Consider the following 12,186-nt stretch of genomic DNA (forward strand, 5'->3'; position numbering starts at 1 on the left):
AAGGAAGGGACAGGAGGGGGGGAAGGGAAGGGAAAGGAGGAAGGGGAAGGGGAGGGGAGGGGAGGGACGGAAAAGATTCTTAGACTCCATCCCAGACCTACTGAATCAGAAGCTACATTTCAACAGGTAATTTGTTTGCACATTAAAGTTTGAGAGGCTCTTCTCTAGCACATTGTCTTATAGTTGAATGTGATGTATCTCAACTTTAAGCACATCAGACTCCCCCAGAGGCCTTGGTACAACCCACCTGGCTGGACTCCATTCCCAGAGTCCAGCTGATTTTGTTGCAGATCCCAAGAAGTTACACTTTTAAAATGCTTAGAGGTGAGGTCGATGCTGCTAGTACAAACACACACTTTGGTGTGAGAGTAGAGTCCACTATCTGGGCTTCAATCCTGGCCTGCCACTCAAAGACCTAAGGCAAGTCACTCACTCTCTGGGTCTGTCTCATCTGTAAATTATGGCGTCATAACAGTATCCACCATGTAGGTTTATGGAGGGAATCAAATAGCACATGAAAAGTGCCTGCAGCCAGGCTTGGTGTCTCAACCTGTAATCCCAGCAATTTGGGAGGCCAAGGTGAGTGGATTGCCTGAGCTCACAGGTTCCAGACCCGCCCAGACAACTTGGCAAGACCTCGTCGCGACAATAAATAAAAAAATTAGCTGGGTGCGGTAACTGCATGCCTGTAGTTCCAGCTACTTGGAAGGCTGAGGCAGAAGGATCGCCAGAGCCCAGCAGGAAGGATCGCCAGAGCCCAGCAGGTCAAGGCTGTGGTGGCCGGGAGCGTGCCACTGCACTCCAGTCTGGGCGACAGAGTGAGACTCCAATTAAAAAAAAAAAAAAAATTAGCTGGGCATGGTGGCACACACCTGTACTTCCGGCTACTTGGAAGGCTGAGTCGGAAGGATTGCCAGAGCCCAGCAGGTGAATGCTGGGGTGGCCGTGAGTGTGCCACTGCACTCCAACCTGGGTGACAAATGAGACTCCAACTCAGAAAAAAAAAGTGCCAGTGCCCACTGGATGTTAGAGTGTTATTGAAAGACTAAAGAGGCCAGCCCTTGTTGTGGGGGCCCCTGTGGCCCTAATGTACTCATTTAAGTGAAATTGCTCTCCATTGCCCTAGCTCTGTAATTTGCATCTCTGAAAATCAGACCTCACCAGCATGTTCACTGGTCCTAAAGAAGGGAGTTCCTTATCCCTACTCACCAAGAGTAATGACTTCAGATCAGATTGGTGTCATCTGCCCATGCAGTGGCACTCAAAGTGTTTTTTCTTTTTATTCGTGTGGTGTGATCATTTTATCACTCAATCATCGAGGGTGGAATCCACTACCAATGACTTGGCAGTTGAGTGATTAAGGAGCCTGAAACTCACTTCTTTGATCCTGTAGGATTCTTTTCAGCAGTAGCATTTACAGCATCTTTTATTTATCTGTACAGGTTTCATGTATCAAAAAATATTAAATGGGAACGGATTGAAGGAAAAAGATACTTTTATTTTATGAAAAAGTTTCTTAATTCATGTTTTCTAAACACTCCAAATACACTTGAAAATCACTTTTCCTCTAGGCAAACTGTGTTTTACCTTCTCAGGTCACAAAGCTGTAATTTCGAATTTGCAACAGTGCAATATGTTATTATGGAAATATTAGAGAAATAAAATACTGTCTCTAATGTTCTACCTTGTTAAGTATCAATTAAACTCAGGAAGATAATTAAGGCTAATGACACTCTGGTGTTCCTGATGGCAGGATCAGTATGGCCCACTTGAAATAGTTGCAATTAAATAGGTCTAACTCTGGCATACTTTTGATTGATGGGTGTTTCTCAACTCTCATGCATTATAAACCTAGCCTCTGATTCACCCATTTAGGAAACAGTCATTAAGCCTTTACTTTCAACAAATCACAAGGGTAAACAGATGCATTCCCTGCCCTCAGGAAGGTCATTGTTCAAATCAGAGGCAGACCTATAAAGAAATGATGATATGATGAAAACAATGTGCAGAAAAAGAGATATGTACAAGGCTATTAAAATCCCAGAGGAGGAATCTAGTCCAGCCATAAGGAGTCAGAAATAGTTTCCAGGGCGAGACCACCGCCTGGCTGATTCTTAGCAGAGGAGTGTGGAATAGCAAGTGAAAACACAGTGGAAGTGATTGCAGGTGGTGGATATAACATGACAAAGACACACAGAGAGCTTGATAAGCATAACAGAATTAGTTTCATTTTCCAGGCATGCACAAGTGCCAGGCAAGGATTTCGTGTGCCCATGTGCCATGCTAAGGAGCTTGCTCTCTTCCTGTAGACAAGAGAGCCACTGAACATACAGAAGCAAGATGGCAACACAGATTTGTATTTTTTTTCTTAATTTTTAATTGTAAAGATGTGAGATACAATTCAGGCTTAAGTATACAAATGTTCATTATGCAGGTACCCTTGTTGATGAGGTGTGCTCTGCCCTTTCCTGGCAGTTTTCCAATACTGTCAATCCTGCCCCACCTCCCCCGGCAGTTTCCCACCCTGCCAATCCCTTTCTTATAGTATTACGATAATTGTTCAAGGTTCATTTATGAGTGAGAACATGTGGGACAAAGAACATCACAGTTCTTTGTTTCTGTGATAGATCACTCAGTATTATAGACTCTAAGTCCATCCAAGTTGCTGCAAAGTTCATAATTTTGTCCTTTCTGGCTGCATAATATTCTATCATGTATATGTACCACATTTTTTTTTTTTTATTTTTAACTTTTAAATTTTTTTATTTTAAAATTGAGGGGTACAATTCAGGGATAGGTATACAAATATTCACTGTGCAGGTACCCTTGTTGATGAGGTGTGCCCCCACTTCCTCAGGCAGATTTCCACTACTGTTAATCCCACCTGCCCGCCCCATGTTCCCCCACCCCCACAGTTTTCTGCTACTGTCAATCATTTTTTATAGTATTACAGTAGTTGTTCAAGGTCCACTTATGAGTGAGAACATGTGATACTCAGTTTTTTGTTTCTGTGAAAGATCACCCAGTATTATAGACTCTAATTCCATCTAGGTTGCTGTGAAGTTCATGATTTTGTTCTTTATGGTTGTGTTATATTCCATTGTGTATATGTACCACATTTTTTTATCCAGTCCTCTTTTGCTGGGCAGCACGGTTTGTTCCGTGTTCTTGCTATTGTGAATAATGCTGCAATAAGCATGTGTGTGCAGGTATCTTTTTCTTAGAGTGATTTGAGTTCCTCCAGGTATATTCCCAGAAGGAGGATTGTGGGGTCATATGGAAGGTCAATTTTTAGATCTTTTAGGAATCACCAAACTGTTTTTCACAGACGTTGTATTAGTTTACACCCCCACCAACAGTTTAGAAATGTTCTCTTTTCCCCGCATCCTCTCTAGCATCTGTTGTTTTTTGAGTTATTAATGATGGCCAACCTGTCTGGAGTTAGGTGGTATCTCAGTGTGATTTAATTTGCATTTCTTTTATGAATAGTGAGGCTGAGCATTTTTTCATGTATCTGTTGATTGCTTGTATGTCTTCTTTTGAGAAGTGTCTATTCATATCTTTTGCCCACTTTGTAATGGGACTTTTTTTTTCTTTTTTGCACATTTGAGTTCCTTGTAGATCCTGGATGTTAGGTCTTTGTCAGATACACAGTTGGCAAATATTTTTTCCCAGTCTGTGGGCTGTGTCGCCACTCTCTTAATGATTTCTTTGGCTTTGCAGAAGCTTTTCAGTTTGATGAGGTTCCACTTTTCTATCTTCAGATTCATATTTTACATGGGTTGATTTGGTGGCTATGAGCAGGGAAGATTCAGAGTCCAGAGACTCAATTAAGAGGCAATTGCAATAATTCAGGTAAGAAATCATAAGAATCTAAACTAGAAGGAATTCCGTAGCCAAGTAGGAAGCAAGATAAGGCAGTGCTTGGGGGTTGAATTCATGGGAAGTCATGGAGGAGTCAAGGATGAAGGTCAGGTGTGAAGCTAAGGTGGATGGTGGTGCTAACCAGTGGGATCATGCAGCCAGAAACAGGCAGCCGTGGGCATTATTTGAGAACCAGAGATACTGAATTTAAAATTCTATGGGATAGCTTAATTGTTTATATTAAATCTGAGCTGGACGGGGGGTGATACATAGTCTGGATCCACAAATTTGGTGGTATTTGAAACAAGAGAAAAGATCATTCCAGAAAAAACAAACCCATGAGAAGCAGTGGCTGAGAAAAGCACTCAAGTGAAGAGGAACGTATCATAAACAAATCAGATGAGGAGCAGCCCACAAAGGAGAGAGGGGAGATGGGGATAGGGAGCTGTGAGAAGAATCAGGACAGAAACTAAGGGAGCGGGGATTGGAGGAGGAAATCCATTGCAATGCAGTGGTGGGGATGTCATCCAGAGAATTCTGGGTTGAGGAGGGAGGGGGAGGAAGGAAGACAACTCTGTCAAAAAATGTGTCACAGATCACAGTGGGTTGGGGCATAGAGGGAATCAGAGAAGAGGGAGCAGGAAGGTGATAGTTAAGGAAGTATTCCATCTTACTGTTCTGTCAGACAAAACTTTCACCAGAGGAATATAGTAAGGGCCTTCACACAACTGTGGAAGATTGGTCTTGACAAAAGATTGACCTTTGTGAATTGTTTAGTTACAGGTTATTATTTCTCTGCATCAAATAGGAGATCTCTGCCTCTCATTATCATGAAATGAGGTGTAACATGACTGTCCAGGGACTCTGTTCTGAATATATTATGTAATATATTAGCAGAAAATATAGTTTCTAGTCCTGTCAGTGTCCTACGGGACCTGGCATCAGAGTTAAGCAGTACCTGGCATTCTTGAAAGACTCCCCTGTCAGAAAAAAAAAAAATTCCTTGCCCCACACAACCCACATTTTTTGGTGATTAAACCCTAGATATTAAAATAATGCCCCATGCAAAAGAATCAGTCAGTTCTTTGGTTTAAAAGAATAGACAATCAACTCAAACTAAGCTCAAGCACAACAAAAAGTGAGCAGGAGACACTTACTTACAGAACAATTCAGAGCTACTCCATCTTCCAGTCTTAGCTAGACCTGGAGTTGAAGTGACAAATGTCATGAGAACTCAAATCTCTCTTTGTCTGTGGATCTCTCAGTCACACTTTTCTCAGTACTGACTTTATTTTCAGATAAGGTTTTTCCAAAAGATAAAGATGAGCACAGTTTCAGCTGTAAGTGACCTCTAGCGTGTGCATTCTTAGCAAGTGTGAAGAGCCTGGCTGTGGGCTCTGGTCAGGTGAGATTATGAGCTCACCCAGGTTTCTACAACTGAACCACAGAAACTGAGGATGTTGGATGAGTGACTTCCAAAAGATGCTGGGTTATGACAAAAATTTCCACTTAGAAACTCAAGGTAGAAAATTAGAGGGATATTTTCTTGCAAGTTTTTATTTGTCCAAGATAGCATGGGGGAATTTGAAAGTTGGGTTTTGTTTCTGTTTTACAACTAATCGCCTGGATAAACCTGGGAAATAGTCTTAACACGTGTAGATCTAGGATTCTTCATGAGCAAGAATGAAGGGAGTTATACTAGCGCAGTGGTTCTCAAAATTTATCGCTCCCACAATCACTGTAGGGCTTGTTAAAACTCTGATTCTAGGACCTTAACCTTGCAGTGTCTGATTCAGTTAGGAGTATGGGGTTGAGAATGTGCACTTCTAAAAAATTCCCAAGTGCTGCTGCTGGAGGTCCAAGGACTACACTTGTTAACACTGGACTACACAGTTACTTGCAACCCTTCTCATCACTTAATGCTATGAATCTATAATTGTACCTCTACAGAAATAACCTAAATGACTACATAAGTTTGCCGTCATATACCAAATCTAAATAATTAGAATGCAGTGCTGAGAAGAATTCTGATGTAAACACCAGGCTCTACGGAAAAGTATGCTGAGATTGATTTGTGACGTTTGTCTTCATTGTGGATGGTAAATGAGCAAACCTGTCACATATTGGCCATTTATGACCTGGGGATTTGTATCCCAGAAGGCAGTTCAGTGTTCATGATACAGGAAATAAAGAAAACAACCGTGGAGTGACAGACATCTCAAAAAAGCTTCTATTTTCGACTCTTTCTATCTTTAGGTTAAAAATAAACAAATGATGATGATGCTGATAATGATGACAGTGATAGTACCTAATAGTCTAGCTCTTAAAATACTTTCACACACAGTACCATAATTGATCCTCCAACAGCCCTTTGAATAAGCAGCGCATGAGATCAACAAATAATCACTTCAAAATATGAAAATGATTAATTGGAACAATAATCAATCAAACATCAATTCTAATAAAGTTTTAGTTGCCTTGGATATCAACTAAAGACCCTAGACTTTTTGTGGTATACCACTATGGGAGAAAGTGTACTTTGTTAGAATAAATAGGTAGTGAAGTATAGGCCACTTTTGCCAAAAGAAATTATCTGTTACTAAGAAACCAGTAAGACTTGTTGACCCCTTTGAGCCCAAAGACAAAATTTCAAAGGCAGTTCCTTATTTATATATTTAGAAGAATCTTATATTTGCATAATAAACCTTTTTTGACATGCAAATACATTCAGAGAACTACTCACATCATAACTGTACAGCTCAGTGAATTTTCAGAAAATGAAAGAATCTAATTAACCAAATGCAGATCAAGAAAAAATAGTAACTGTGACCCACAGGTATGAGCTATCATTAACTGATTCCAAAGGTAGCCACTATCTTGACTTCCAAGATAATTTTGCAAGTTTAATTTATAGAAAAAAAAAGGACTTACCATCTATGTCCAGGTGTTCCTGTCTGAGTCAATCATTCTTTTGTGGCATGACAATTCTTTGGTGTCTTATATGTCAGTACCTTTTTCATTAAAGATATAAGACTACTAATGTCTATATTTGGAATTTAATAAATAAAATTATTTTTTGAAATTTTGAAGTTAAAAAATGCAGTAGCACGTTGTCTTTGTGGAATTTAATAGCACAGCTATTGTATCTTATAAAATATAGGATCTACAGAATAAAATACATGTTATAAAATGACTGCATTGAACTTATACACTTCGTTCTTTTTTTCTGTTGTGTTTTTCATTATTTTTATTTGGTATAATAATTATACATATTGCTATTTCAATTTACAGTGGTAAAGCAGGCTGATTATCATTTTCATCATCTCAAACACTTATCATTTGTGTTTGGGAACAACTAATAACCTCTCTTCTAGCCATATGAAACGATATTTTTGTTAACTATAGTCATCCTACAGTTGCATAGAACACTAAAACTTCGTTCTATTTAGATGTAACTGTGTATCTTTTAACAAATCTCTCCCTAGCCCTCCTTTTACCCTGCTCTTCCCAGCCTCTAGTATCCTCTGTCCTACTTTTTACTTCTGTGAGATCAACATTTTTTTTAGCTTCCACGTGTGAGAGCATGCAATGTTTAACTTTCTGTTCCTGGCTTGCTTTATTTAACACAATGAACACACTTTATTCTTAAGAAAATCCCTTAAACTTTCACTTAGAGCCTGTTTATTCTCATTTTGCACATAACACTTGCTGATTTGGTCATGTGGTTTCCAAGCTCATTACATATTAGAAGTCTTAAACAAGAATATGACTGAAAGGCTAGTCCACATTAGCGTATAGACAATATCAAGAAATAACAGCTGACAGCCAGGGAAGAAACCCAAGTCGCATAAAAATGTAACTGCTGAAGCTAGAACGCATCATGACTGAAGTCATTTAGCATATACGTTAACGTACCATGGTAGCCCTGAGGACACCAATAAATCATAGACTCAGATAGGATGTACACAGCCGTGATCTGAGCTATCTGGAAGTGTCTCAATAACGTCCAAAAAGTATTAGTGAAGATATCATGGAAATATATAAAATATTAGAGAGATTTTCATCTAAAATTGTTATAACATGATATAAAAATTTTAGTTTAAGAGACAAATCCTTAGTCACTTGTATACCTTAGGAGCTCCAGAACTTATAATTATCTGAGGATTTATGAGAGTGAAGATAGTTATTTAATAGTGAAAATAGTTTTTACATGACCAAGATAGAGCTCTTAAATTCCTGGAAGAGGAAGAACAATAAGTGCTCTAAGTGCCTCCAGTGGTTGAAATCTGCAGCATTGTCTAAACCAAACTTCAACTCCCAAAACCCCACTCTTGAGATTTCATTAAACATTCTTTTTTTTCTTAGTCGGAGTCTCACTCTGTTGCCCAAGCGAGAGTGCAGCGGCACTCTCATGGTCATCGCAGCCTCGACCTGTGGGCTCTGGTGATCCTTCCGCCTCAGCCTTCCAAGTAGCTGGAACTACATGCATACACCACCAGGCCCGGCTAATTTTTTGACTTACTGTAGAGATGAGGTTGTCTAGGCTGGTCTCGAACCCTTGCGCTCAGGCAATCTTCTTGCCTTGGCCTCCCAAAATGCTGGGATTACTTGTGCTTGAGCTACCACGCCTGGCTCATTAAACATTCTAACTCTAAAAAGATTCTTTAAATGCTATTAATCCTAATAAATAAAAATAAGACTGAAAATTATACACAACTCAACTCAGAAATAGACATTTTAAACTTGAGAATTTGCTCTTTTCACATTACAGAGAACTGCTTTTTAGTCCTTTATATATTTTACCTCAGCAACATTTATAACTGCATAACATTCCGTTGTTATCTTTTTCATGGAAGAAAAACTTTAACTGCTATTGCAAAACAAAAAAAATCTGTATGAAGTAGAAATTTGTTTCAATAACATTAGTGAGGAATGTGCTCTAGAAAGTGAAGGTAACTGGTTGTAAAATTCTGGCAGCAGTTTAATAGAACAGTCCCAGATGGTTAGGCTGAGGCCAACACTGAGTAAGGACGAAAACCTTGTCTGCAGAAGGTTTTGAACGATACCTGGAAAAATATTAAATATTATATTGTGCATAAACCAATTTGAATTTTCACAAATGTTGTAGAGTTTCATATGGTAAGAGGTTTTTTTTTCTACATGCACTTCAATCTCACAGCAAGAGTGTCAGAGAATACCTAAACACAGAAGACAGCATTATGCAAGTTGTCTAACTCTTTGATATACTAATTCATACAATTCAGAATGATTACACTATCATTACATGTAATACTTTCTGCATCTACAAGGTGGTGGTAACAGAAAGTAAGGCCCCTGGTATCGACATTAGAAAGCAGCCATCACCTTCTACATGTGTTCTCTTTTTGCATTTTTCCTTCATTTTTCTTAATCAATTCTGCTGTTGTTACTGCTCCTTAGCAAAACTGGTGAAAACAAAATTGTAATCATTGAACACTCTGGCAATCAAGATGCATAAAACCTTCAATCTTCTATGGCAAAGAATGCACAGTGTAACATTTAGAACTCTGATTAAAAAACAAGGTGGTCACAAATTTCCCTGGCTAGAAGACTTTCACAACTTTCCTGATCAGGTCATCTTAGGAGGTCTGGCTTAAGTTTGTTTCAAACTAACATAAGAAAATTCTGGTTCTGGAGTGATGTGAATAGTTCAGTAAGTACCATCTTATTTCATCCATTTATTGACTACTCCCAAGGATTGAATAGTGTGGCATCAATGACAGAACCTGGTATCAGACCATGAATTCAACTCCCATGAGTGATGTCCTTTGAAGTGACACCATCCTTCTTGTAGAACGGACCCATAACTGTTGAGTCAAATTCATGCATTGGAAATTCCGGGGTTTGATCTGGCTGACTGATCACCTAACTCTCTGGAAAATCCAGAGTATAATAAGTACCAACAGTCAGATTCATATGTCCCATACAATATGTTACTCCAGTTGGGAAAGTTGCATTAAGAAACTTGTTGCTTCCTCGAAATTCTGGTGTGGGTACCCTTGGTGAGAAGTATTCATGAAATCGTTATGAGAATATAAGAGGCTTTGAATAGTGTCAACCCCACTATAATCTCCAGCAAACTTCAACAGGGGAACTAGCGCTTTCAGCAAGAGGGTGATATTACACATCTTCAAAATGAAATGTCTCTTGGAGTCAAACTTGTCATTGAGTACATAAGCTTCCTGCTACTCAGTTTTTTGTCACACTTATGATTGAACATGCACATCCTTCAAAGAATGACCCACTCAGATCTTGGGATAGTGAGAAGATCCCCAGATCCTTGGCTTGCGTCGGGTTGCTGTCAGAAGAACCAACCTCCAGCAATTTCTTACTCCTGTAAGAAAAAAATTGCAGCTTCCATCACCATGAGTCTACCGAACATCCAACAACCACAGAAAATCCACTAAATTAAATCTTACCTCTTGTCACTGTGAGTTGTTCCAACTGTGTTACTAAAGTTCAGGTTCCTTTTCCCCCCATAATTTTATATTATAAAATTTTTCTGGATTTTTGTGAGTGAAATTTGAACATGAGTCTGCTGGAAATAGGGGCAGATACAATTCAGTTTCTTTAATGTGCTGCTTCCCCGTTAGAGTGGAGCGAGCTCTGATGTTGCTGGCCATCCTGTGTCAACACCTTTGTTTAATTATGATAATGTATTAACCAGTTCCCAACTTTTGATTGTTTAGATTGCTCCCAATTTGGGGGAGTTGAATAGAATGATGACATGAATAACTAGCTAAATTTTTGGCTACACAGATTTATACCTTAGGATAAACTTCTAGAGGTGAAATGCATCTTGAAGATGCTCTAGAGAAGGATTTTTGTATATTCGTCAGCAATATATGAGAGGGTCTGCTTTCTGAACAAAAACCAAACAATGAGTATCAAAAATAAGTCTTTGTCATTTGTGACTCTTCCACGATGCCTATACCACTCAGCATCTTACTGTTTTAATTTGTTTCAACTACTTTGAATATTAATGAGGTAGGAAAATTTTCCACATGTTTATTAGAAATGTGTATTCTCTTTTCTGTGTACTGCCTGTTAATGTACTTCAGCCATTTTCTGATTGGTTTTTAAAATTCTGTTTTATTACTAAGAGATGTTTGCTACTTAAAAAATCAACATTTTATCTCATGTCATAAATATTTTTTACAACTTGCATTTACAATAAGTAGTGCTTAATTTTGCCCTTCTCATTTAAAGCAGTTTAAAAAAAGTTTACACAGTCAAGGTTGTTAAACTGCCTTTGCTGAGACTTAGAAAGTCTTTATGCCGAATGTTATCTAAAATTCGCCAGTATTTTCTTCTAGACATAGATTTTTTAATTTAGTTTTTAATCTATTTGAATTCATATTTGAAAATATATAAGGAGGAAATCTAGCATAATTGTTTCTCTATGTATTTCAATGTGTTGTTATATGAGTTATTGGATAATGCATCCTAAAAAGTACTTTAGAAGGTGGATAAATCAATGCTGAGCGACTGTTAAGAAGGACAGTGAGGCCCAAACTAGCGTTATTCATTAAATGCTTTCTGTAAGAAATGTCGACCAGTTTTCGAAAAGAATGAGTAATGTAAGTTGGCAAAGGATGGAGAGATGAGACTCACTTCAATTCAACGTCTATTTATTCAACTTACCATGTGCCAGAATTCCTAACAGGCATAGGCGGAAGGACCATCTGGTCATACTCCTAGGACAGCACCAAGATTAGCTTGGTGTCTCTTTTGGGCCACGTGGAAAAAAAGGAAAAACGAGATGCACCAGTCAGACACAGGACAGTTGTTGTAGGGCTCAAAAGCTGGAGTGAAGATATAGAAAATACCTTTCACAGTGGAGAATTTTAAAGTGTATAGTCCTAAAGGTGATTTTTCCTGCTTCAATAATAGACTGGATTTTAGTAATTTAAAGATATTTAATGGAGAGTATTAGCAATGTGAAATAACCAAGAAGATTAAGTTAATGCTAGCTCAACTGAAATGTCATTAGTTGAGAGAAGTAATCCTTAATACCCTAATCTGTAGACTCATTAGGATCTGGAAGAAATTGTGAATAACTTTTTCCATTAACTGAGTGAAGTTCTAATTAAAGTCGATTTTAAGAACCTGGAAGGGGGAAGTCAGTTTTGGAAAAGAATATATAGAAGACTGAGCTCAGAAGCTACAAAATAAATGGCAATTTGATAGATCTAAAGAATGAGAAATACTTTTCTCTGGTAAGAGCATATTATTGAGTGCTTTGGTACAGAGTTTAATTTCTTGATTGTTTTTATGGCTTTC

General features: G+C 38.4%; 1 protein-coding gene and 1 pseudogene across 1 annotated transcript in view; one reads left to right on the top strand and one right to left on the bottom strand.

The window, feature by feature from the left end:
* LOC103274857 (clavesin-1) overlaps positions 1–12,186 on the top strand; it is a gene marked incomplete at its 5' end in the record, with an annotated part of 98,665 nt that overhangs the window by 5,570 nt on the left and 80,909 nt on the right. The window lies entirely within an intron of this gene.
* LOC103274855 lies at positions 9,275–10,264 on the bottom strand (annotated as a pseudogene).

This window comes from Carlito syrichta, unplaced genomic scaffold (genome assembly GCF_000164805.1).
Source record: "Carlito syrichta isolate Samal-C Ts95f unplaced genomic scaffold, Tarsius_syrichta-2.0.1 Scaffold315076, whole genome shotgun sequence".
Lineage (NCBI taxonomy): Eukaryota > Metazoa > Chordata > Mammalia > Primates > Tarsiidae > Carlito > Carlito syrichta.